The following is a 26664-nucleotide window of genomic DNA, read 5'->3' as shown; positions in this document are numbered from 1 at the left end:
AGTGAAGTTCTCCAGAATGGAGTTCTCTGAATTTGTAACCACAGTATCCCTGGAAACACTGGTGTTCTATTGTTCACGAATTTGGACAGAATACCCATAATGGAGAACTAAGTTTTATAAGTAACTTTCTGTTTGCAGCATGTGTGCTGTAGGTACACATGCTTGGCATACTCCTGCCATCTAGTGTTGGGTCCGGATGTTTGCAAGTTTTGCTTTGAAGAAGTCTTTCTAGTCACGAGGTAAGGTGACTCCTCCTTTCGGTGGTAGTGCGCATGGGCATTGACTCCATTGTTAGATTTTTTTTCCGCCATCGGGTTTGAACATGTGCTTCAGTTCGAAACAGTCCTTGGGTTCCCCTTGGTGCACAATCCAGTCTACCCTTGACGGTATTGTTCTCGTAAGGGTTTCCCTGTTCTCCGGTTATCGAAGCCATCGAGAAATACTCTGTCTTCAGTTGGAAATATCGGGGGTGGCCCTCTCCACCCTTCCGCCAATGGAACGAACTCCATTCCAATCCTGTCCTCGGTGCCACGCCAAGTACCCTCGCACCGATCTACATCAAGTTTGTAACTTGTGCCTCTCACCGGAGCACAAGGAGGAAGACTGCGACACCTGTAAGTCGTTTTGGTTGAAGAAAACTCTACGTGATCTTTGGGCGTGACGACGTGAAATGCAACACCAAAGCATTTCAAACACTCCAGATATCTTCAGTGAAGAATCCGAGCATGAAGAGGTCAAAGCTTTGGTGGCAGAAGAGGAGGCCTTCTCTATTCCAGAGTCGGATTCTGAACTCCGAATCGATTTGGAGTCCGAAGATGTGACTCTGGGACAGGGTGCCTTGAGTACCGAACACCCCTTGCCTCCAAAACCTTTTCCAAAAAACATAAGGCTACGGCACAACCTCTGCCTTCTGACCAAGGTCAAAAACAATAATTGATGGACAAAATGCAGAACAATGTCATACATTCACTCCAGTGCAGAGATATGGGCCTAAATCCATCGTTTTTTTCAGTCTTGACCCTACACCCAATGGGAACAGTCTAGCCCGAACTGCCAGGCCAGGTCCTCTCTGGACTGGAAACAAGCATCCTAGGACCGGTTTCTGGGTTTCACCCCTCATCAGCCAGGATAGCTCGACTCCAGTGGCATGGCGAGCACGGGGCCCATGTCTGGGCATACCCATCCCACTCGGGGTAACAAATGCAAAAACAATAATTGATGGACAAAATGCAGAAAGATGTCATACATTCACCCCAGTACAGAGATCTGGGTCTAAATCCATTGTTTTTTGCTCCCCATGCCATTCCAGTTTGAACCCAGCCATATGCAAATCAGTCTTGACTCTGTGCCCAATGGGAGCAGTCCAGCCCGAACTGCGAGGCCAGGTCCTCCATGGACTGGAAACAAGCATCCTAGGACCGGCATCGAGACAATGTTTCCGACGCCCTGCCTTCTGCCTCAGAACCGAAACAAATCGTTAAGCCTTCCAGCTCTGGATCGAGTCAGCCAAAATCATCTTCGGATCCGAAACCCTCTGGTTCTAAGGATACATCTTGTTTAGAGCTGAAACACGCTTGTTCAAAGGACAAACCTGGTTCGGAACCAAAACCCTCAAACAAAAACATGCTTCGGAGCCGAAACCTTCCGCTCCCAAAAGCAAATCTATTTCCTGATACCGGAGATATTTTTGCTGAAACATCAGCCAAACGCAAACTTCCTTCAGAGCGCCCTGCAGATAAAATCCCATTAAAGGAGGAGGAGGACATGGCTACCAACCCTGCTTACCCTGCTCTGCAATCCCCTCCACCATCTCCACATTTACTAGAACCTTTACACACACAACCTCAGGGATCTCCACATACACAGCCTGAAGGGGATGATATTGATGAAGAAGACACTCATTTGCCTGTAGACCCATGGAATGATTACACCTGTGACCCCCCTGATCCAGACCTTTACCCTGCAAAGATATCTCCACCAGATGATCATTTTCACTCATCAATAACTTGCAGCTAGAGCAGCAGAGTATCATGGGGTGACCTTGCATTAAGAGTCCAGGAAGACTTTTTATTTGAAACACTTGGGTCCTCACACAGTTCAAGTCAAACTCCCTTTGCTAAAGGTCATAATAAAGCATGCATATTACATCTTCAAAGACCCTGTGCGAGCATGTATTTTAACTCCGAGTCGATAAAAAATATAAACCTTCTCCATCTGATCCTGTGTTTATCAAAGGACAATGCTCGCAAAAGAGCTAATTTACAAACCTCTGGTGATGCACCTCTCCCAAACAAGGAATCAAAGCTTATAGATGCCTCAGAGAAACGAGTGGCCGCTCAGACCGCTAATCATGGGCGCATCGCAAACACAAAAGGGATACTAGCTAGGTACGACAGATGAAGCAACTGCTCCAATGTCTCCCATATGAGCACAAAAGCAAAGCACAAGAGTTAGTTCAGGAGGGCAAACTCATTTCTAACTCTTCTATCAGATGTGCTCTAGATGGGATTTCAGTGTTTAAACCTGAGGTTCAGCAATCCATTTTAAACACCCCGTTTGACAAGCAACACTTGTTTGGTCCTTAAGTCGATCAGGCTTTGTAATAATGAAAAAAGATACGAAAGTGGCAAAGTCCATGGGAGCGCTCCAATCCCCATAAAATAGTCTCCTTTTGCCACTCCTTTTACAGAGGAGGGTCCGAGACCACATCCTTAGATCCAAATGCTTCCTCTTATAAAGGCAAAAAACAATCCTCTCCCTTTAGAGGTTTTTATAGAGTAGGGGTAGAGGTGCCTCAGCACGTAACTCCTCTTCTCCCAACAAACAGTGACTTGCCCACATCCCCCCTGAATATTTAACACCTGTCGGGGGAAGACTTCAACAATTTCTCCCCATTTGGCAATCCATAATATCTGACAAATGGGTGATAGATCTCATCTGACATGGTTATTGCCTACAGCTTACCACCAATCCTCCAAATATTCCACCTCACACTCACAAACTGTCGTTAGACCACTTACTCGAACAAGAGGTGCAATCTCTCTTTAAAAAGGCAGCCATAGAACCAGTTCCAAGGATCAGGGGTTTACGCTCTCTACTTTCTAATCCCCATAAAGGACGGCTCCTTGAGGCCAATTTTGGATCTCAGAGAGTTAAACCAGTATATACTGTCAGAACATTTCCATATAGTAACGCTCCAACAGGTGCTTCCACTTCTACAGCAAGGGGATTTTACGTCCACACTAGACTTACGCATACGTTCACATTCCAATCCATGCAGCCCATTGGAAATACCTCAGATTTCTCATAGCAGGCAAACATTATCAGTTCAAGGTACTCCCATTCGGAGTAACTACTGCCTCTAGAGTGTTTACCAAATGTCTAGCAGTAGTGGCAGCTTCTCTCAGAAGCAGACAAATTCACGTCCTCCCGTACACGACTGGCTCATCAAAGCCAGCGCCCACCAAAAGTGTTTAAAACATACTCAGACCACGCTAACCCTACTGCACCAATTGGACTTCCTGGGCAACACGCAAAAATCTCATCTACAGCCTTTACAAATGCAATCTTATCTGGGAACGACTCTCAACATTCCCACGGCTTAAGCCTCTCCCAGTGCAGCCGGAATTTTCAATATTCAAACTCTGTTATTACAGTCTCAAGTCAATCAAACCTTGCCAGCCAAAACCTTTATCAACTGCTAGGAATGATGGCGTCATGCATTGCAATAGTGCCTTATACAAGACTACACATGCGTCCTCCACAAGAATGCTTAGCACGTCAGTGGAATCGGTCACAGGGTCAATTAAAACGTCTACTGTTGGTAGACAGCTGCACCCATCACTGTCTGCAGTGGTGGAACCCACAAATCTTATCAAAAGGGCAGCACTTCATTGACCCTGGTCCTCAGATCATGCTAACGGCAGACGCATCTCACACATGTTGGGGTGCCCATCTCCACAATTACACAGTTCAGGTTCTCTGGGACAACAAGCACAAACGTTTGCACATCAACTATCTAGAGCTTCTAGCAGTATTTCTGGCGCTCAAAGCTTTTTAGTCTAATCTCATAGACAAAGTTGTTCTGGTCCGCACAGACAACATGACCGCCATGTACTATATACAACAAGCATTTGCAATGCAATAGGTATCGCATTTATGCAACTTTAAGCTATTGGCATCTTAAATGACTGCCTTTTTTTTAAAAAACAAAAATAAAAGGCATTATCATTTGCAATGTCAATAGCTCAAACTCGCGAAAATGCGAGACCTATTGCATTGCAAATGCTTGTATCTGAAAGAAACACGTTAGTTAGATTCCTCACCTTAGAATATCCCCAGGTGTCCGACTGGATCCGGAAGATTTTTCGTCAGCAATACCCCTTGCGCGTCGCTAGGCGGCTCCGCGTCCGTCGTCGGCGTCGTGCGCCGGAATGACGTCGTCGGAGTACTTAGACGCCGCCCTCGCGCGCTGACGTCAGTTCTTCTTTTTTCCGCGCCAGTAAGCGCAGATCCGGGAGAGCTACCCCTTTTAGTCTTTTTTGACTAAGTTTTTTGGATCCTTTTTGATCTTGTCTCGACTCCGGTGCCGGTAGGATGCCTGGTTTCAAAGCCTGTACTGACTGTAACCGCTTGATGTCGGTTACGGATCATCACCGCCGGTGCCTTTACTGTTTGGGCCTCGACCACGACGCGGAGTCGTGTTCGGACTGCAAGGCCCTGACCTCGAAGGCTAGACGGGAGCGGTCCCGTAAGCTCCTCGAGATTCGCCACTCGGCTCCGCGCCCCTCTCGATCCCGGTCCAGAGGAGGTCCAAGGATCGGTCGCGGAGCCGCAGCCGACGTCATCATCGCTCGTCTGGCTCCAAGTCTTCGGGTAAGTCGAAGCACTCCAAGAAGCGACACTGCTCTTCGGACTCCCCTCGCCGGTCGCGCGACTCGGCCGAGGGTCCGGGTGGTTTCACCCCCGCGGCTCCAGCGGAGCCGCAGGCGCCGCGCAAGTCCCCATACCCACCGGTCCCTGGGACTGACGCGACACCGGCGGAAGTCAGTGCCTTCCTCTCGGCCATGAGGAGCCTGGCTCCGCCGTCGACGCCCGCTGGCGCGCCTTCGGGCCCCGCGCACCCGACTGGGCAACCTTGCATGCCGGCAGCTCCGGCCCCGGCACCGTCGCCGGCTCCGGCCCCGACGCCGCAGGTCCCCGAGGGACTCAACCCCGAGTCCCCGTCGACGCCGGGCGACCTCGTCACGCCTCCTCCGCCGGCGTCGACACCGGTTCCACCGCCGGCTCCGCACGGCGTCGAGCCCCAGCGACCCCAGTTTTCTGTCCCAACACCCCACCCCCGAGAGCCTGGTTATCCAGGCCTCTACCTCCCAATCCTCCTTCCCGACCGCCCCGCCAGACCGGGATTCCAAGAGACTGGAACAGTTTGGCAAAAAGCTGTTCTCCTCCCTTAGTTTGAGTCTGCGGTCTTTAAACACCGCTTGTCTTTTGGACCGTTATTCCCACTCTCTGTGGGATACTGTGGAGGACGTGCCGCCCCTGTGCTCGGAGGAGGCCCAAACACGACTTACCCAGGCTCTGGCCGATGGGAGGGATGCAGCACGACATGCAATCCGATGTGGGCTTGACACGACGGACTCGCTGGGTAGGGCGATTTCTACCACGGTGGCGCTCAGACGTCACGCCTGGCTGCGGTCCACGTCTTTTTCGGGGGATGTCCAGAGCACTCTCATGGACATGCCCTTTGATGGCACTCGCCTTTTTGGTGAGAAAGCGGACAGTGCGCTGAATCACTTTAAGGACTCCCGGGCTACGGCCAAGTCCTTGGGCCTCTCGGCCCCGCCATCGCAAACTTCCGCTTTTCGCCCCTTTCGTGGCCAAGGAAGGGGCGTCTCCTCACGTCCGCCTAGCCACCAGCCGCAGATCCAACCTGCGCGCGGTCGCGGACGTGGTTTCCACCGAGGCGGTTCTGGAGGCCGACGCGGTCAGCCCACATCCACCCCGGCAGCATCCGCCTCCAAGCCTTCCTAGTCCGAGCTTTCCGGCCCATTCCTCGCCAGTGGGCGGCAGAGTTCGCCATCACCTGCTCCACTGGTGTACCATCACTTCGGACAGGTGGGTGCTGCAAATCGTCTGAAGGGGCTACTCCCTTCCCTTCGAGACTACCCCTCCAGCCATGCCACCGCAGCACCACCGTATCTCGGAGGATCATTTGAATCTTCTGCGAGAGGAAGTTTCGGCCCTCTTGGCCAAAGAGGCCGTCGAGCGCGTTCCGAGCCCAGAAGTAGGTTGTGGTTGTTGGTTCAAGATGTTGACTTTGGCTCAGGTTCTAGCTGCCCTCGACCCTGGAGACTGGATGGTAGCGTTGGACTTGCAGGACGCATATTTCCACATCCCCGTCCTGCCGGCCCACCGGCGTTACCTGCGGTTCACGGTGGGCCAGGAGCATTTTCAGTTCACCGTGCTCCCCTTCGGCCTCACCAGTGCCCCTCGGATGTTCACGAAAGTGATGGCGGTGGTCGCAGCTCATCTGCGCAGATTAGGGGTTCCAGTCTTCCCCTATCTCGACGACTGGTTGTTGAAGGCGGGCTCGCCCCAGGCAGTCGTCTCCCACCTCCAGACTACGGCAGATCTCCTGCATTTGCTGGGGTTTTCCATCAACGTGCCGAAGTCACACCTGAGTCCCTCTCAGCAGCTCCTCTTCATCGGAGCGGTTCTCGATTCGGCGCAGTTCCGGGTCTATCCGCCGGAACAGTGGGTCCGGGATATTCAGGCCCTGATTCCCATCTTTCGGCCTCTATCCTGGGTTTCGGTCAGGCTTGTGTTGCGGCTTCTGGGGCTGATGGCCTCCTGCATCCTACTAGTGCATCACGCCAGGCGGCGCATGCGGGCTCTGCAGTGGGACCAGCATCACGGAAACCTGTCCGACCAGGTCTTGATCTCGGAGGGCACTGCACAGCAGTTGCAGTGGTGGCTCACGGACCGTGATTGGGTCATGGGCAAGAGCCTCTCCCTTCCCCAACCGGAGCATGTTGTAGTGACGGATGCGTCCCTCCTGGGATGGGGTGGCCATATGGGAGAGGCGGAGATCAGAGGTCTCTGGTCTCCGGCAGAGTCTCGTCTCCACATCAACCTGTTGGAGTTGAGAGCGATCCGACTTGCACTGAAAGCCTTCCTTCCCTCTGTCAGGGGAAGTGTTGTGCAGGTGTTCACGGACAACACCACCGCCATGTGGTATTGCAACAAACAGGGCGGGGTGGGGTCGTGGACCCTTTGTCAGGAGGCTCTGCGCCTCTGGACATGGCTGGAACACCAGGGCGTCACCCTAGTGGTTCAACATCTGGCGGGCTCTCTGAACGCCAGAGCAGACTAACTCAGCCGCCGGTGCATGATGGATCACGAATGGCGTCTGAACTCCGAGGTGGCACAAGGTCTCTTTCAGCAGTGGGGAGAGCCTTGGTTAGATCTATTCGCCACCAAAGAGAACGCGCAATGTCAGCAGTTCTGTGCGTTGGAATTTCCAAGGCGGCACTCGCTCGGCGACGCTTTTCGTCACGAGTGGAGTTACGGTCTGTTGTACGCCTTTCTGCCTATACCACTTCTGCCCAGAGTGCTGAAGAAGATCAGGCGCGACCGGGCCCAAGTCATCTTGGTGGCTCCGGACTGGGCACGAAGGTACTGGTATCCCGAGCTACTCAGTATGTTGACCGATCCTCCGATACGTCTGCCCCTTCGGGAGGATCTTCTGTCGCAGCAGCAGGGAACGGTCCTCCACTCAAACCTGTCCAGCCTCCACCTCCATGCGTGGAGATTGAGCGGCGGCAGTTGATGCTATTTGACTTGCCTCCTGAAGTCTGTGATATCATTCTGGCAGCCAGGCGTCCCTCCACAAAGACGGTATACACCTGCCGGTGGAACAAATTTGTGGCATGGTGCACAGCAAAGGCTGTGGATCCCCTTTCCGCCCCTCTTTCTGAGGTTCTCCTCTTTCTTCTTTCCTTGGCCCAGCAGGGCTCTGCCTTGGGCACCTTGAAAGGTTATCTTGCTGCCATCTCTGCCTTCTTAAGGCTTCCTTATCAGCCTTCTCTTTTCAAGTCCCCAGTAGTTACACGCTTTCTAAAAGGCATTACGCACACGTTCCCTCCTGTCCCTTTTGTAATGCCTCAGTGGGACTTGAATCTTGTTCTCACATTTCTAATGTGCGCTCTCTTTGAGCCTCTTCATAATTGTCCTCTTCGTCTGCTGCCTCCTTTTCTATCTGTTCATCCGGACAAGGTTGTCCTTCGGCCTCGTCCCTCCTTTCTTCCGAAAGTGGTGACCCCCTTTCATCTTGGGCAATCTGTCACCTTGCCCACCTTCTTTCCGCATCCGCATCCTTCCAAAGAGGAAGAGAGGCTCCACCGTCTGGACCCAAAACGTGCGCTCTCCTTTTATCTGGACCGCACAAAGCAGTTCCGGGTGCACGACCAACTTTTCATTGGATACGTAGGTGCTAAGAAGGGGAAAGCTGTGCACACACGGACCATCTCTCGGTGGGTCGTTTTGTGCATCAGAATGTGTTATTCATTGGCAAAAAAGGACCCTCCTGTTGGGCTGCGCGCCCATTCTACTCGGGCCACAGCGGCTACTACTGCTTTGGGACGGGGTGTCCCTTTGCAGGACATCTGTCAGGCGGCTACGTGGGCTTCGCTCCACACGTTTGCCAGGCATTATTGCCTTGACAGCCAAGTCCGGAGGGATGGCTTCTTTGGCCGTTCTGTCCTCCAGGACTTTCTGGTGTGATCTTGGTTCGCAGACCCACAACCGGGGTTGGTATTGCTTGGGTATCTATTCTAAGGTGAGGAATCTAACTAACGTGTTTCTTTCAGATGAACAAGTTACTTACCTTCGGTAACGATGTATCTGTAAGAAACATTAGTTAGTTAGATTCCTCACCGACCCACCCATCCTCCCCGTTCTGCGAACTGACATCTAGGGTTAAGGCTATCCCTTTCAGGGCCCTAGAATTTTTTGGCACCAGTGTCGGTATCTTGCATGGCTCTGCGTTCCTGGCGCGGATGGCTATGTACAAGAACTGACGTCAGCGCGCGATGGCGTCGTCTAAGTACTCAGACGACGTCATTCCGGCGCACGACGCCAACGACGGATGCGGAGCCGCAGATGACGCCTAGCGACGCGCATGGGGTATTGCTGACGAAAAATCTTCCGGATCCAGTCTGACGCCTGGGGATATTCTAAGGTGAGGAATCTAACTAACTAATGTTTCTTACAGATACATCGTTACCGAAGGTAAGTAACTTGTTCTTTAAGAGGCAAGAGAGAGAGGACTGTTGGGTAGCTCAGACTCGTCGCCTTAAAGCCGTTCAGCATATTGTGAAAGTTTGTCAGTCGGCAGCCTGCTTGCTTCCCATACTTCCGGATTTAGACTCCTGCAGTAAATAGTGTTCTCCGAGAGGCGGTTTCCAGCTCCGCGGAACTCTTTCCGTGTTTTATACCTTGGAATGATGTGTCGCTGGGTGAGTCTGCCACAGCTCTCAGCAGTAGGTGCACTCGCACACCGAGCTTCCTGTCCATCTTTCCAGGTTTCTCCTCACCTTACTGGCAATGTACGTGGGAGGCTGAGAAGCGCCAAAACATGGGCTGTAATCTGAAGCAAACTGAAACAGTGGAGTGCTCTTCCAGCTTTGCTTTTTCTGAGCACCCAATCCTCAACGCAGCATCGCCCCCGGGAAGTCTCCACGCGAGATCTCCTCATCCTGTGCGCCCCAGCCCCATCAGAGCCTCACCCCCCAGGAGCCACCGGGGCAGGGCACAGTCCTGCAGCTGTGGACTCCTGCTGTGCTCAGCTGGATGGATCCCCCGCTGGAGTGGGGTGGGTCTGACAGACTCCACCTCAAGCTCCTATGCCGGTACAGGAGCAGTGGGGGCCTTGAGGCAGTACTCCTGCCACGTGCAGGGGGCGACTGGTCACCCTCGCGGTAGGGACTTCCAGTCTGTTAAGGAAGAATGGGAGGGGTGTTATAGGGGGTGAGACGGGTGGGGAGGCCTCTCGATGTTTTTCAACATCTTAATGCTCGATTGGGACTTCAGCAAAGGTATTAGGATGTGCACTCGTCAAGAAGAGACGAGATTGTGGGACGTGGTGCGACCTTTTATGGACCAAACCAAATGTAGGGCACAGACAGGACTCTTGGGGAATAGTTAGCTTCCATTGAGTGCAAAGGCGAGGGCTCACTTGACTAGAAGTGCAAATAATGGCATACCGCTGAGCATGCTGGGAGACCGGCCTCCGCACAGTGTAGTGCTGCATTTCATCCTTAGTAAGTAGGAGGCTGGTGCATGGCTCCGACGTCACAGCTCAAGCACTCTCAGATCCGTGTAATATAGGATATACCCCATACCACCTGTCGTACACAGGAGCTTGTGTCTTTTCTCTCACGGAGTGATACAGTATACACTGCTCATTCAGTACTGTAGGCACGCTCCTGTAAACACGGCAATTCACACCAAATTAACATACAGCGCCACCTTCCACTGCAAGGGCAGACAGGTTGGGTGAATCATTGGCTAGCAAATAAACCGGACTGACTTCACCATGTTTATCAATGAATCCGCAGTGTCGCATAGCTCCTCGCACGCGGTGCTCACCGGCCCTAGCACCTATCGCTGTCTGGCCTGCCCTCACAGAATATATATGTTCGAGGCATATGAGCTGCAGATTGTACACTTAGCATAGATCGCCATCTGGTGTTGGGCCCGGATGTTTGCAGTTTGTTTTTGTTCTTTGGACAGTCTTTGGAAGTCACGAGTTTGGTGACTCCTCCTTCGGTCCGTACTGCGCATGGGCTTCGGCTCCATCCTCAGATTGTTTTTTTCCGCCATCGGGCTCGGATGTGATACTTCGTGCTCCGGCTTCGAACTTCTACGGTTCCAGCCTCGACGGAAAATCCTCGTTTCTTCGAGTTTCTTCATCATCATCTTCATCTCTCGAAGCGGCACTTTTCTCCATCCCGTACATCGGCACCGGCCTTCGGGCCCTCCTCGACTCCGGTCCCGGCCGATGGAAAGGACTCCGTTCAAAAAGTGCCCAAAATGTGGGTCTAAATTTCCCCACAACGACCTCCATCAGGTGTGTAACCTTTGCCTCTCTCCAGAACACGAGGCCAGAGACTGCCCCGCCTGTAAGTCTTTTCGATCAAAAAAGACCATCCGGGATTGAAGAGCTCGACGCACCATGGCGCACTCCTCGACCGCGGCTCCACCGGACATCTTCGGAGACGACGCCGAAGCTTCGGGGCAACTACACACCCAGCAGGAGGACGACGTCGTCAGCGCTTCCGAGGCCGACGACTCCGACGTGGAGGACATCACACCGGCGCAGCGGGTCGTGAGTACTGTACCCCCTCCCACCCCCGCGCCCAAAACCAAAGAGACTCAGGTTACACCCTCGCCTGCAGGCCTGGGCAAAACCAAGCACACAGCTTCTATCACCCCACCTTCGGGCCCGGTGTCGAAGCCTCAGAAGTCTCACGGCAGCTCGGGCTCGAGCCAGCCGACGCCTGGTGCCGAAAAACACCATTCGGCACCGAAGAAAGGGATACCCAGCTCGACTCCGAAGCCACCGGTGCCGAAGCCTGGACTCTCGGTGCCGACCAAACATAAACACATCTGTCGGCACCGACGCTCCGGCGCCGAAAACTCCTTCGACGCCGAAAAAACCGGAGGCTCCAAAAAAGCATGGCGCACACAAACCATCGAAGCCCTCGGCTCCGAAACCATCGGCACCAGCGGACGATTCGGCGCCACTGGCTCTTTTCACACCAGACCCTTTGCAAAAGACTCTAGCTAAAGATCCAAAGACTGGGCTATTGACTTTAATTATCAAGAAAAGACGCCTTGACACTCCGGCTCCTCCTCCACCACCCAAACGGAAGGACTCTGCCACTTCTCCCCTCAGAGTGCCCTCCCCACTACCTCCTCCACCTCCTCCACCCCCTCCTCCTCCCAGGTCTCCGCCTCCTTTACCTCATTACTCCCCGACCCCGCCCCCAGATCCGGATGACGGGGACCCGGATTATGACCCGGCGGACGCCCCAATGGACCCCACTCCACCGGGGACCCCAGACCCATGGGAAGACTACCACAACCCTGACATACCTGATATGCCTCAGGACGACCTATACCCATCCAGTCCGTCTCCTCCAGAGGACTCCTTAGGGTTTCATCACTTAGTGCAGAGAGCAGCACACTACCATGGGGTGGACATGCACAGTGAACCAGTGGAAGACGACTTCCTACTGGACACATTTGACATTCAGGACAAATCCACGTCTATTTTGCCCATGCTTAAGGGTGTCACCAAGCATGCTGCAGAGGTGTTCAAAGACCCTGTCAGGGCCAGGGTACTGAACCCTAGAATAGAGAAAAAGTACAAGGCGGCACCCACAGACCCTGCATACATTAAGGGCCCTGCTCCCTTAGATTCCCTAGTTGTCTCCACAGCTAGAAAGCGGGCTAACTCCCAGTCCTCAGGAGAAGCCCCACCGCCAGACAAGGAATCGAAACTTCTAGACGCGTCTGGCAAACGCACCGCCTCCCAAGCTGCAAACATGTGGCGCATTGCAAATACACAAGCGCTACTTGCGCGCTATGACAGAGCACACTACGACGAACTTGAGGCTCTTATGCAGCACCTTCCCGAAAAACACAATCGCAAGGCTCATGACCTGATACAGGAGGGTAAACTAATTACAAACACCTCCATTAAGTGTGCCCTCGATGCAGCCGACACTGCATCTAGAGCCATAAATACCAGTGTCCTGCTTCGTCGCCATGCCTGGCTCAGGATCTCAGGGTTCAAGCCTGAAGTCCAGGCGTCCATACTCAATCACCCTTTTGACCAACAAACTCTCTTTGGGCCAAAGGTAGACGAAGCGTTGGAAAAGATGAAAAAGGACACAGACACAGCAAAGTCTATGGGGGCACTCCAAACACAAGCCTCTAAACGTTCCTTTCGACGCTCATCCTTTTGTGGCACAGGCAGAGGCTTCTCCACCGATAGCGCCTCTACCTCTTACAAGTCCCCTCCTCAAAATACGTTTTCAAAGGGCAACCAAAGGGGTGGTTACAGAGGCAACAACAATAAGGGCAGGGGCAAAACTAACACCACCCGTTCTGCTACCCCACCCGCACAATGACTTCCCTTTGCTCCCCCCAGACCATCCCACTCCGGTCGGGGGCAGACTACAAAACTTTATCCACGCATGGGAGTCCATATCATCGGACAAATGGGTGACCCAAATTATTCGGTCAGGGTACTGTCTCGAGCTAACATCTACCCCACCCAATATCCCACCAAGGCACCGTCCAATGTCTCAAGAACATTCCACACTGCTCAAACAGGAGGTACTCTCCCTCCTCCAAAAACACGCTATAGAGCAGGTCCCCGTCAATCAGCAAAATCTAGGGGTCTACTCCCTATATTTCTTAATACCAAAGAAAGACGGGACCCTCAGGCCCATTCTGGACCTCCGGCCTCTAAATGCCTACATACATTCAGACCATTTCCACATGGTCACCCTACAACAAGTCCTCCCGCTCCTCTGCCAGGGAGACTTTCTCACTACCTTGGATCTGAAAGACGCATACTTTCACATTCCAATACACCCCTCTCACAGGAAGTACCTCAGGTTCGTGGTGGACGGGCAGCATTACCAATTCACGGTTCTCCCCTTCGGGGTTACCACCGCACCACGGGTGTTTACCAAATGCCTAGCGGTAGTGGCAGCACACCTCAGACGTCAACATATTCACGTCTTCCCTTACTTAGACGACTGGCTAATAAAAGCCGCGTCCTACCACCAATGTGTGCAACATACATACAGCACCATCCAACTGCTCCACCAGCTAGGCTTCACGGTGAACTACCAAAAGTCCCACCTCATACCATCTCACACAAAGCAATATCTCGGGGCCACTATAGACACCTCCAAGGGTATTGCCTATCCAAACTCAGCCAGAATCACAAGCATTCAAGCCTTACGCAAAACATTCCTTCCTCAACACTCTCTTCCAGCAAGAGTGTTTATGAAGCTCAACTCATAGGAATGATGGCGTCTTGCATTTTCATAGTGCCCCATGCAAGACTCCACATGCGTCCACTTCAAGAGTGCCTAGCACAACAGTGGAACCAGGCCCAGGGTCAGCTGACGGATCTGGTGTTGGTGGACGGCCGCACACATCACTCTCTGCAGTGGTGGAACACCACAAACCTTTCCAAAGGGCGGCTGTTCCTGGACCCGGTTCCTCAGGTGATTCTAACAGCGGACGCATCGCTCTCCGGCTGGGGAGCGCACCTCCTACACCTCACAATGCAAGGTCTATGGACGCCACAGCAAAAATCGCTCCACATCAACCATCTGGAGCTCTTGGCGATCTTTCTAGCCCTAAAATCCTTCCAAAAACAGATTTCGGGCAAAGCAGTCCTCATTCGCACAGACAACATGACTGCAATGTATTATATCCAAAAACAGGGGGGGACACGCTCTCCCCAGCTCTCCCGCTTAGCCCAGAGCATATGGAGATGGGCAATTCCCCAAAACATCTTTCTCCTGGCACAGCACGTTCCAGGCGTACAAAACACCATGGCAGATCTGCTCAGCAGACAAACGCAACAACTACACGAATGGGAACTGCATCCACAAGTTCTTCACCCATTCTTCCAACAGTGGGGGCATCCTCAGATAGACCTCTTCGCCACCCACGAAAACAAAAAATGCCCAAGCTTCGCCGCCAGATACCCACACCCATTGTCCAAGGGCAATGCGATATGGATGAACTGGTCAGGCAGATTTGCATACGCCTTTCCACCTCTCCCACTAATTCCATTAGTGGTAAGGAAGCTACAACAACACTCCCTCACACTCATTCTAGTAGCTCCGACGTGGGCCAGGCAGCCGTGGTACACCACACTACTACAACTATCAGTGGTACCACATCAAAAACTGCACCTATCTCCATGCCTCCTAACCCAGAACCATGGAGAAATCAGGCACCCGGACCCAGCTCAGCTCAACCTTGCGATCTGGCTCCTGAAATCTTAGAATTTGGATACCTTAACCTTCCCCCTGATTGCATGAACATCATCATAGAAGCCAGACGTCCTACCACTAGAGCATGCTATGCCGCAAAGTGGAAAAGATTTGTAATTTACTGCCATAACAATACAATCAACCCTTTAGATGCATCCATACAGCACATCATATGCTATCTGCTCCATCTTCACAGGTGTAACCTGGCATATTCATCCATACGCCTACACCTAGCAGCGATCGCTGCTTATCTACAAAACAGACAGCATTTATCACTGTTCAGAGTGCCCGCTATTAAAGCCTTTATGGAAGGCCTTAAACGAGTAATTCCTCCCAGGGCACCACCTTCCCCTGTATGGAATCTAAATTTAGTTCTTACACGGCTAATGGGTCCGCCCTTCGAACCAATGCATAAATGTGAGCTACAGTTTCTCACCTGGAAAACTGCTTTTCTCGTAGCTATCACTTCCCTTAGAAGGGTTGGTGAAATACAAGCGTTCACTATACAGGAACCCTTCCTACAAATACATCACAGCAAGGTCATACTTCGCACAAATCCGAAGTTTCTGCCCAAGGTCATTTCCCCCTTCCATCTCAATCAATCGGTGGAATTACCTGTCTTCTTCTCGCAACCTCAATCTGTTGCAGAGAGGGCCTTACACACACTCGATGTTAAAAGGGCGTTGCTGTACTACATACAAAGAACGCAACCCTTCAGGAAGACTAAACAATTGTTCGTTTCCTTCTCTCCACCACATAAAGGCAACCCCATCTCTAAATCAGGGATAGCTAGGTGGATTGTAAAGTGCATACAAATTTGCTATCAAAAGGCAAAAAGAACATTATCTGTTCCGCCTAAAGCCCACTCTACAAGAAAGTTAGGGGCTTCTATGGCTTTTCTAGGGAACATACCCTTAGATGACATCTGCAAAGCAGCCACATGGTCAACCCCGCACACCTTCACAAAACATTACTGTGTAGATGTGCATTCCAGGCAGCAAGCTAGGGTGGGCCAGGCTGTACTAAAGACACTTTTTCAAACCGCTGCAACGGATACCGGTGGTCGCCGCTAAGGTTGGGTACTGCTATATAATCTATGCTAAGTGTACAATCTGCAGCTCATATGCCTCGAACGGAATATGCTACTTACCAGTATGCATCTGTTCTTGGCATGTAGAGCTGCAGAGTTGTACACGCCCACCCGCCTCCCCGGCTACCTGTATCCGTTCCAGTACATCTTATTTAGATATAACACACATGGGTTTCTCACTGTTATTACTAAGCTCCATCATTTCCCTGTTGGCGAAAAACAATCTGAGGATGGAGCCGAAGCCCATGCGCAGTACGGACCAAAGGAGGAGTCACCAAACTCGTGACTTCCAAAGACTGTCCAAAGAACAAAAACAAACTGCAAACATCCGGGCCCAACACCAGATGGCGATCTATGCTAAGTGTACAACTCTGCAGCTCTACATGCCAAGAACAGATGCATACTGGTAAGTAGCATATTCCTTACCTCCAATAGCCTTCCACCTGTATTAGTTTTTTACTAGCCCTCCCTTCATTTCCACTCGCAGCCTGGCTGCAGACCTGGGAAGCTCGCGGGGTCAGGGCAAAGAGACGGGCCGTGCCCACTGCAAGGCAACTGCGCCATCACCTACATGAGCACGGTGTTCCTCAGTGCGCCTTCCCAGACACCTTTGCGGTGCCTAATGGCTTCTATTAATACCCGTGTTGACTAAACAGTGCCCTCATTACACGTACCCTAAGAGAAGAGCTCATGCCCAATTGGCCCTAATTAGGCTGTGTTATGCCAATTATTCACCCACTTCCAGGCCCTCCGAGGGGCAGTGGAGGGGGCTCTTGGGTGAGCAGCCCTGGGCCTGGCATGCGCATCCGTGCGGGGTGCTGAGGGGCCAATTCACTACGAGAGACCCCACCCACTCGCCTTGCACCCAGAAAAACGGGGGGGGGGGGGGGGGAGCCGCTCTGTTTGCCAACACAATATCTCTGTATTCTTAATGTCGGCCATTTATTGAGAATCATTTATGGTGACAGGAAACCTTTGATATAGAGTGCAGAAGTGAGTTTTTAATCCCACTTATTTTAAAGCGCCGAGACAGCAAATGACGTTTTTGATTACTGTGGGAGGATAAGTGCAAAGTCTGCTGAAATGGAAAAATGTTTTGATATAGTGCACTGGCCAGAAAAAAAAGTTTGTTGAAAATGGCCAGCAAATGTGGGGTTACGGCCAGAGGTGCTAATTTTAGAAGTGGGGAGAAAGGCTTGATTCTCAGCAGCTCAACATCCTGTGATTCTGGGCAAATCACTTAAACTTCCGATGCCAAAAAAAAAAAACTTTAAAAAAACACATGAACTTGCCGTTATGTAAAGTAACTGGTGCTCCTGTACACTGCTCCAGTGCATTCAGGTCAAGTTCATGCTATACAAAATGTGTAAAAAAAACAAATTATAAACAATATTGAAAGAGTTAATTTGAAAGCGCGTCTGCATGCAATTCCCTCTGGACATTTGTACATTTTGTAATTTCTGTGAAATTCTTGTCAACAGACGTGACCGTGTATAAACCGAAAATAAATATATGCCACTATGTTGGCGGAGTGTGCTGTGCACATTTATCCATTGCCGCGTTCGACATTTCTGTTTCAGACATTAGACCCAAAATAACGAAATCACAATATTGCACCCATTTTAAAAGTAGAGCCAGAGGAGATGGCGAGGCGTTGCAGACATCAAACCATTGCTCCATATGTGAAAGAACATACGCACGTGCATTTCCATATAGATTCCGGTTAAGCATAGTGACGAAAGTGGACATGTACTGTCCAGTACTCACTACCTCCACCTCTAAAACTCCACAGGGTTGTGATACTTCGAACGGGAGAGTACCAGCACTTTCAAATAGAAGGCAGGTCCTCTGGGGGGAGTGAATGCCTGCACTTCTAGGATTCTAAATGCATCAGTGCCTTAAATGGGCAGGTTTTGCCTGCACTGAGTACATGTCCTTCTTCTATAATTTGAAAGGGTTAGTACCTGTATTTCTCAGCACTGCTGCAATATATTTAGTGTGAGAGTACCAGCACTTCTCAGAAGTAAGCAGTACCCTAGAGAGTGAGTACCTGCACTTCTGTATCTCCACGTAAAATACTGCATGGCATGCACTAGTCACGCAGGAATGTTTTCGCCTGAGTGATGCCACCCGTTCATGCATGCCATTCTGTGCCTGCCTTTCTGGAGGGAGTGAATCAGTGTGTATGATATTTATTGTTACTTGCCTTGCGTGCCTGATATTATTGCATTGTACATTTATAATTCGCTTACTACCCCTCACGAGGCGTCAAAGTGCTTTTCGGCGAGTAGCACGCTACTCCGGAACCCCAAAATGATTAGTAATTGGGAATGTTGCTTGAGCAGATGCTAATATACGCTCTCGCCCCCCGCAGAGAGGGCGGTGCATCTGTCTCGCCCCGACCACTCTCCTTAATGCCCGTGTGTTGCTCCTTGGATTTTCATTCGAGTTTGTGAAAATGAGTCACGGAGTGCTGCCCTGGGACACAGATGCTACCCTGTTGCTGTTATCCCAGGCTGGACATGCCCACCACGGCCTGTAATTAGCTCCAGGCATGTGCAAACAGCCCCCACAATGCACAAACACCATGCTCCCCCCCAACAGAGCATTCCAAAATCCAAGCAATAAGTTTTACAGCTCAGTGAAGCCATATACAACAACCTAGCGGCTACCTGTATCGACTTTGGAACAGGAGAACTAGGTTTAAATCTCGGCATCGGCACAACACCCTGTGATTCTGGACAAATCTAGTAATGTCTCATTCCCTATACATCTATGTATCTATTCTGTGTATCCTGTAAATTGCTCCAGTGCCCTCGGGCCAAGTTCACACTATAGGAAATTGAAATAAAGTTAAGAACGGGCGTTCCCACTTTCTTTAACTCGTACCATACACACATCGTGTTTACAAAACTGGGTCCGTTTCGGGAAGATTGGGGGCACTTCCTATTTCTTTAAAAGAAGTCATGTCTCTTCGAATCCGTTATTTTGCTCAATTTTGATTCATATGGTGGAGACTGAAAACCAATCTGACACCCGCCGGCCGAAGGTTGTAATTTGCCCCTCCAAGCACACGTGTGTACTCATTGGAGGTAATCGATGTAATCGTATGTCGGCTATTCTGGTTGATCAACCTATCAGCGCGTTCGTTTAGAAACATTCCTCTATGTCCTAATAAAATAATAATTTTAAAAAACAATAAACAACCTGTTAAAGTTTCACTAAATCTTCAATTGACAAAAAAAAAAATGATATCTGATCTCTCCGCGCACGCCTTTTTTGTCATATATGTATATAGCCACAGCTCAAATTAGATGTGTGTACAGTCTGTGCTATCTTAAATGACAAAATAATTTGTAAAAGGATATCGTAATTCTTCAACTTTCCATTAACAAGCATTGAGCTTATCTTTATGGGACCATAGGTTTCTAATTAGCGTAGAGGCGCGCATTGCCCACGACCTCTCAAAGGAAAAAAATCTTGACGAAACCAAGGTTTTTGCCTTTGAGAGGTCGGGGGCAGTGTGGTCCTGCACTCCAATTAGAAACAAAGATAAGAAAGTGCTTTGCAACAGCCGTAAAGCAGACGAGCCAGTCCAGATCGGCCTGACGAAAAGGTGAAAGGGTGTCACCTAAAGACCCTCATTTCCAATGGCAGGCCACCATTTAGCAATAAACGGTGAAGCCAGCCAATAAAAATGAGTGGCGGGGCTTCTTGTCCCCTTCTCACATCTACTCTCCTACAAAATCTCTCGCCTAGCGAGCAGCACTTTGCGCTGCAACGCCAGGCGAGACCTAAAGACATTGGTTGGGGGGGGGGGGGGCGACACACTCCAGCTGTCACGCCTCTCTCAGACCATCTGGCGCTGGGCAATTCATCCGAAAATTCATCTTCTGGAAAAGAACACGTTCCATGAGTCAACAAGCAAATTGCCTAACTCAGCAGAAGGAGGCAGCAAATACACGAGTAGAAACTTCATCCCCAAGTTGTTATTCCATACTTTCAAAAATGGGGATTCCCACAAATAGATCTGTTTGCCACAGTGGACAATGCAAAATGCCGCATCTTTGTCTCCAGATTCCCACACCCTCGCTCCAAAGGCAATGCCCTATGGATCACTTGGTCAAAGATATTTGCCTACGCTTTTCTGCCTCTCCCACTCCTTCCGTTTCTGGTTCAAAAGCTCAGGCAAACTTCCCTCACAGTGATTTTGGTAGCTCTCACATGGGCCCGTCAATCATGGTACATGTGAGAAGTTGGCCTGGCATATGCTGTCTCCTAGTTATAGGGACACCTTGCACCAGTCCTATTCGACTCTTATTAATGATAGGTTTAAGACAACCTTTAAAGAAAGCTATCCTAGTGGTAGCTGTGGAGAGCAGCCTTCAGGCTGTCTTGAAGGAGTGTTAAGCTTATTGTTTTACCATAATAACCTCTTGAATAACCAAATGAAAGAGTAGCCCACACAGGTATATATATAAAATATATGTATTTATTCTAGACAGAATCCCACAGTCTCTTTATGAGGCTAGTGGCAAAGTTACAATTCAAACAAGCATTTATAAACACAAGTAGCACAGGAATCACAGGGCCCCAAGGTGGGGACCAAACCATATATCAAAAAAGTGGTATAAGAACCACGACAATTCTACAGACAATGCCTAGGGCATTTAGGATCGCTGGCCCCTTAAGAATCCACCCCAGGTTATGAGGAAGGGGACCCACGGGAGGCGCGTACATTGGAAATAGCTGCTATCGGGATCTCTATTAAAGCCTATGGAGAATGTCGCGGTTTGATTTACACAGATTAAAGTCACTTCTAGCAGGAGTACAAAGTTAAAACTTTAGACTTAAGCTTTTAAGGAGCCCACTACCACGAGAGTACCGAGGTACCACTGTTACCTGCCCCAGGGAAGCCGGGTGCATAGGTCGTTTTCGATGTCGGGTCGCAGGCTGATTTTCAATGGGAAAATGTTCAAAAGTGCTGCTAGCCAAAAGCGTTGATGATGCCGTGAAGATTGAAGTTGAAGAGAAGAACCTGAAAGCAGGGGGGACAGAGTCTGGGTTATGGCACAGTGATCAGGGAGCTCAAAGCAAAGAGCCCTTCAATGTCGGTTGCTTCAAGTGGAAAGAGGTGTAGCTTGGATCTGCAGCCACGGGCTCCGGGAGGCTTCATGGAAGGCCAACTTCGGGAGGGCGACTGTCCCACGTCGGATGAGGATCGCTGCAGTGTTAGTGTCCGGATTGGATCCACTAAGCCTTGGCAACCGCAACCCACGCAAGATGAACAAATCAACTACTGGTGCAGACCCACGAGGTCTGTGAGAGGTCTCCTTTGGAGAGACTGTAGAGCAGGCCTGGAGCAACCAGGGGAACTCTTAGTTGTCGAGATTGTCCTCCGCTCGGGCCCACAAGTCGAGAGACAAGGGACCGTGGAAGGCAGCAAAATGGAGTGCGTAAAAGGGAGCCCACGGGCCACCGGAGGGGGCTGGGGCGCTGATCTTTGGCACGGATGCTGCTTGGTGGTTGGTTCAATAATGGGCCAAAGCACAACTTCCCCACTGGTCAGGGTCGTGTGCTACGCAAGAGGTGGCCGGTGTCCTGGGGTATTGCGAATCTCGGCACCCACGCGGTCCACGGTACACAGGTTTGCTGTGCACACTCACTGGCCTCTGGGATGCTTAGGAAACCCACCTCAAGGGTGCTGGAAGTCGTCGAAGTCTGTGAGAGCAGCGAAGTTCCAACCGGGTCACTTGCAGTGTTTCAGGTGCCTGCCAAGCAGGGGGATAACTCCTTTATCCTAAGGGAGATTTCTTCCGTCAGCTGGGCAGCAGCAAGTCGAAGGTCAAGACTGTAAAGTTCAAGATTAAGCTGGGTCCACGTTATTCTCCTTTATCCCCAAGATTAGGGGAGTGTCAAGAGTAGTGTCCACCAATGAGTGGTGAGGCGGGATAGGGTGACTACACCCTCTCCCCTTTGTGGGTTTCCCGCCTGGGTGAGGGGCAGGATGCCCCTGAACCGGTTCCAAGCGGTGTATGCAGAATGAGGGCTCTGCAGCTGCCTACGTGCAACTCTGAAAGGACATTTGGTGCACCCACCCTGTTCCAATCCACATTATCCTGTCTGGGGAGATGCTAGCACCTCCCTGCCACAGGAGCCCTATTGTCCAGCTGGCGAGGCTGGGGCTTTCCCCAGCAACAGCCAGCCGGAGTCGTGTGGGTGGTGGGTAGTAGCCATTTTGTACAACATGTGCACTTTTAAATTGGTGTCTCAATTCTGCCGCTTTTCCCATATCGCCCCTCTAGCAGGGGAGAATCGTACCCTCATGCCCATGGCTGGACTGGGGGTATGATTCCTACATGTTTGACACCAAACACGATATGGTTCTGTGTAGCCATTCTCAAGTTATCGCGTTGTCGCGATAGACTTATAATGCGGTTAAGAGTATATGGTATGGCTACACTACAAACAACCCAGCCATGATTTTACGAAGGTTGCAGGGAGGCCCTACTCATGTAGGGTGTGTGAAGTTGGCCTGATGTATGATGTCACTAGTTCTAGTGTACACCTTGTATCAGTCCAAACAACCCTTATGGTGATTGGTTGTAAAGTCAACCTTATAGACCAGCTATCCTAGTGGTAGCATGGACAAGAGCAGTCTTAGGCTAAACTCTGAATGGCATGTGAAGCCAGCTGTGATACCATATATAATCCCTTGAATACCAAATGAAAGGACACCACAACAGAGATATATATATATATGTATATATATATATATATATATATATATATATATATATATATATATATATATATATATATATATATATATAAAATAAAGTGTATTTATTCTAGTTAAACCCTCAGCACTCTTTATGAGATTCGAGGTAAGTACAACACAGTCTTATTTAAGCATACATTAAGTCACACAGGTAAGTAATACAGTTAGGCCCTAGGGGCCACGTAAACCATATACTAAAGAAGTGGTATAAGGACCACTGTCACGGAAATAGGATAGGCCTAGGCCTAGGGAATCGCTGGGGCTACACTACACTACCAACAGTTAGGAAGTGGGAGGCCCACGGGATTCAGGTGCAGAGTGGAAACACTCACGCGTAATGCGTATAGTCGATAGAAATAGTACAGTTTTGAAATAAGCAGTTCTGAAGCAGCTAGAGAGTCGAGACTCGGAAACTAGACCCTAGGATAGTCACTACCCTTGTGAGCACCGAAGTACCCAAGTTACCTAGCCCACGGGCTGCGGGTGCATAGGTGTGAACTTGCGTCGGGTTTCGTCGTGGACTTCTATGGATGCCTGAAGGAAAGTTGCTGACAGGCAGTCAGTGCAGAGTGTCCGGTGGATCCCAAGGCCGGGATCAAGGAGGAAGGGTACCTGCAAGCAGAAGGGACAGAGTCAAGGTCACTAGCCAGTGACCACGTGGAACCAGGAAGGAACCAGGCGATGTCGTGAAGATTGCAGGTGAAGGGTGAAGCTTGTCGCTGCAGCCACGGGTACCAGGAGACGTCGAGGACGACCAGGACCAGGAGGCGAGCTGTCCCACGAAGGCTCTTGCTGTCGGTGGCGTCGAAGTCGAACTAGGACTCACCAAGCCTTGGCAAGCGGAACCCACGAAGAACGGAGGACTTGCTTCTGGTGCAGACCAGGAAGGTCTGGGGTGCTTCTCTTTTGCAGAGAAGCGGGAGCCAGTCTGGAGGAGCCAAACCAGCAGTGAAGATTCAAAGGTGTGTCGTCGCAAAGGCCGCTAGCCAACGGGCAAGCAACCGGACAGACGCGGCAAGCCGGAAAATGCAGAAGGGCCCCACGCAGGACTCGTGGAGTGTGGGGGCTGATCTTCGGTGCAGATGGTGCTTGGGGTTGGGGCTTCTCAATCCCCGGTGCACAACTTCGAGGGTACCTCAGAAGCTGCGCTGGAAGATACTCGCCACTTTTCCCAGGTAGCCGGTCCCACGTCGCCTCCACGGATCTCAGCTCGGCTGTGGATGTGGATCAGGGTCGGAGAAGTCTGGAAGTCAAGGCTCTGGTCGGGCTCTGCAGTCGGTCCCCCGTAGAACTTCAGCAAAGGGTAAGTCTCTTGATGGTGCCTGTTTGCACAGGGTAGCCACTCCTTGGCCACAAGGGAGATTCTTCAGTCAAACCTATTGTCCAAGCCTCCCTTGCCGGGATCACTCCCAGCAGCAGGAGGTCAGACTTGTGTCGTGGCAGCAGCATCCATTTTGTGATGCTGGGGCTCTGGTTAACTTTAACCGGGTAAGTAGGTTACAACATGTCTTCTCCCTCTAGAAGGGAGGGATAATATCCTCATCCCCAGAAATGGGATGGGGGTATTATTCCAAAGTGTTAGACACCTTACACGACATGTTTTGATAAAGCCAAACCATAGATACCATAACCGTTTAAGAGTATAAGGCCCTTTAAGAGTATATGATAGGCTATATCATAGAACAGCTATAAGGACATGGTTCCGAAAGCTGCAGACAGGCTCAGCTCATGCTAGAGCACCATCTCACATGTTACCAAGCACTCTGCCTCCAGGATTGTTAAGGCCTGCCATAGGAGTGGCTGATAGGTACACATGTGTCTATATGTATGTTAGGTATAGGAATACTACATCTAAGCAAGGGGTGATTACACGACCTTGCCCCAGCTGAGTGATCAGCCAGTTGTGTCATAATGGAAGGCCAGGCCAGGGGTGGCATAATACATGCTGCAGCCCCTGGTAGGCCTAGGGTACACCTATGCCCTGGGTACCTAAGGTACACTGTACAGGGACCAATAAGGTGATCCTATCCAAATGGGTTATGCACCTAAAGTACATAGTATCAATTTAGAGAGAGAACAGCAGGGCTGTGGGTCTGATTAGCAGGCCCACAGCCACATCTAAGTCGAAAACCAGTAAAGCAAAAGCAAAAAGTGGGGGTGAACATAGAAAGCAGACCCTACTCTCCTACATAGGGGTCCCCCCTCACACATACCTCAGCACCCTGCCTTGTAGGATTAGCAAGGCCTGCCATAGGGGTGACCCATGAGAGTACATGTGTTGTAATGGGGTGGGATATAGGGTACCTATATCCCTGTAAGGGGTGCTAGCACCACCTTACCCAGACTACAGTAGTGGTCTGGTGGTGTCAGTTTGTATGGCTGTCCCAGGGTGGCACAATAAGTGCTGCAGCCCTGGTAGGCCTACTGAGGGACCCATGCCCTGGGTACCTAGGGAACCATCTACAAGGGACTGTCAGGGCACCCTCAGCATCCAATTGGTTAGTACCTAGGGTACTCACATCGTTTAACAGAGGAAGCAGATAGGCTGGGGTCCTGGATAGCAGGGCCACAGCCTGGCTAAAGTCATAAAAACTGTCAAAACATCAGCAAAAAGTTTGGGGCAACTATGCAGTCGATGCCACTCTCCTACAGTACACCACACTTTTGGAACTCTCAGTAGTTCCACATGAAAAGCTGCATGTCAATTCCAGCCTTCTCACTCAGAACCACGGAGAAATCAGACACCCAAAGAGCTCAACTTAGCTATTTGGCTCCTGAAATCATAGAGGTTGGATATTTTAATTTGCCACCAAACTGTATGACTATTCAAAAAGAAGCAAGAAAGTCTCCTACCAGAGCTTGTTTTGCAGCAAAATGGATACGATTTGTTATTTATTGTAATAACAGGGATGTGGAATATTTAAAAAAAAAAATTACTTGTCCAAGGGACAACATGCTACAGAAATCTACTTGCCCTGCAAAGAAGCCAACATGCCCGTCCTGTTGCTTAATTCATTTAGATGAGCTTCCAAAGAAAGTGCCTATTACCTGTAGTGGAGACTTTGGCTCTATTGACTTTACACAGTGACGCTTTTGACTTTTGATTGGGGAACACAGTATCTGTTATAAATGTACTTGGTGTGCATGTACTAGGGGAAAAATCTATAATACAATATACATTTTGCATTAGGTATTGGCAAATAAAATACAGTAACAAACATTGTATACCCAAGCTGATCTCTACCAAACATCTGGGATCCAGCCCTAAGTCAGAGATGGACATAAATGCCATTCTTCGTATGCCTCAACCAGAGCTATGTTTCCTAAAGCAGAGCAAAGGATGTTTTTTCTATTTTATTAATGAAGGACAGGAGTCAGAAATCCTTTCTTCTTATGAGATAGTTCTGCAGATTTCAGTCCAATTAACATCAGAGCATCATCTCACATGATGTGAAAGATTTTCATTTGAGTGACTGTAACATTGCAATACATAATGGTTTGGGCCTGGGCCCATTGTTGAGCAAGCAGCCAGGCAGGGAGGCTCACGTTTATGCCTAAGGTACGCCAGTCTTACCAGCAGTCCCAAAGAGAGACAGTGCACCATTAAACTTGGTGAGGAGTCAGTAGGATCTTCAACAAAGCCCAATTTGTGTTGCAGATTCACAAAAAGGATGTCCAAGTCCTCCCATAGGAAACAGCGG

At 50.4% G+C, this 26664-nt stretch overlaps 1 protein-coding gene across 3 annotated transcripts in view; it reads left to right on the top strand.

Annotated features, from left to right (window-relative positions):
• Positions 1 to 26664, top strand: part of STRN3 (striatin 3) — a 900588-nt gene that overhangs the window by 712060 nt on the left and 161864 nt on the right. The window lies entirely within an intron of this gene.

This window comes from Triturus cristatus, chromosome 9 (assembly GCF_964204655.1).
Source record: "Triturus cristatus chromosome 9, aTriCri1.1, whole genome shotgun sequence".
NCBI classification, from domain to species: domain Eukaryota; kingdom Metazoa; phylum Chordata; class Amphibia; order Caudata; family Salamandridae; genus Triturus; species Triturus cristatus.
Note: the sequence above shows the minus strand (reverse complement) of the source record. Positions and strands in the feature narration are given on the sequence as shown.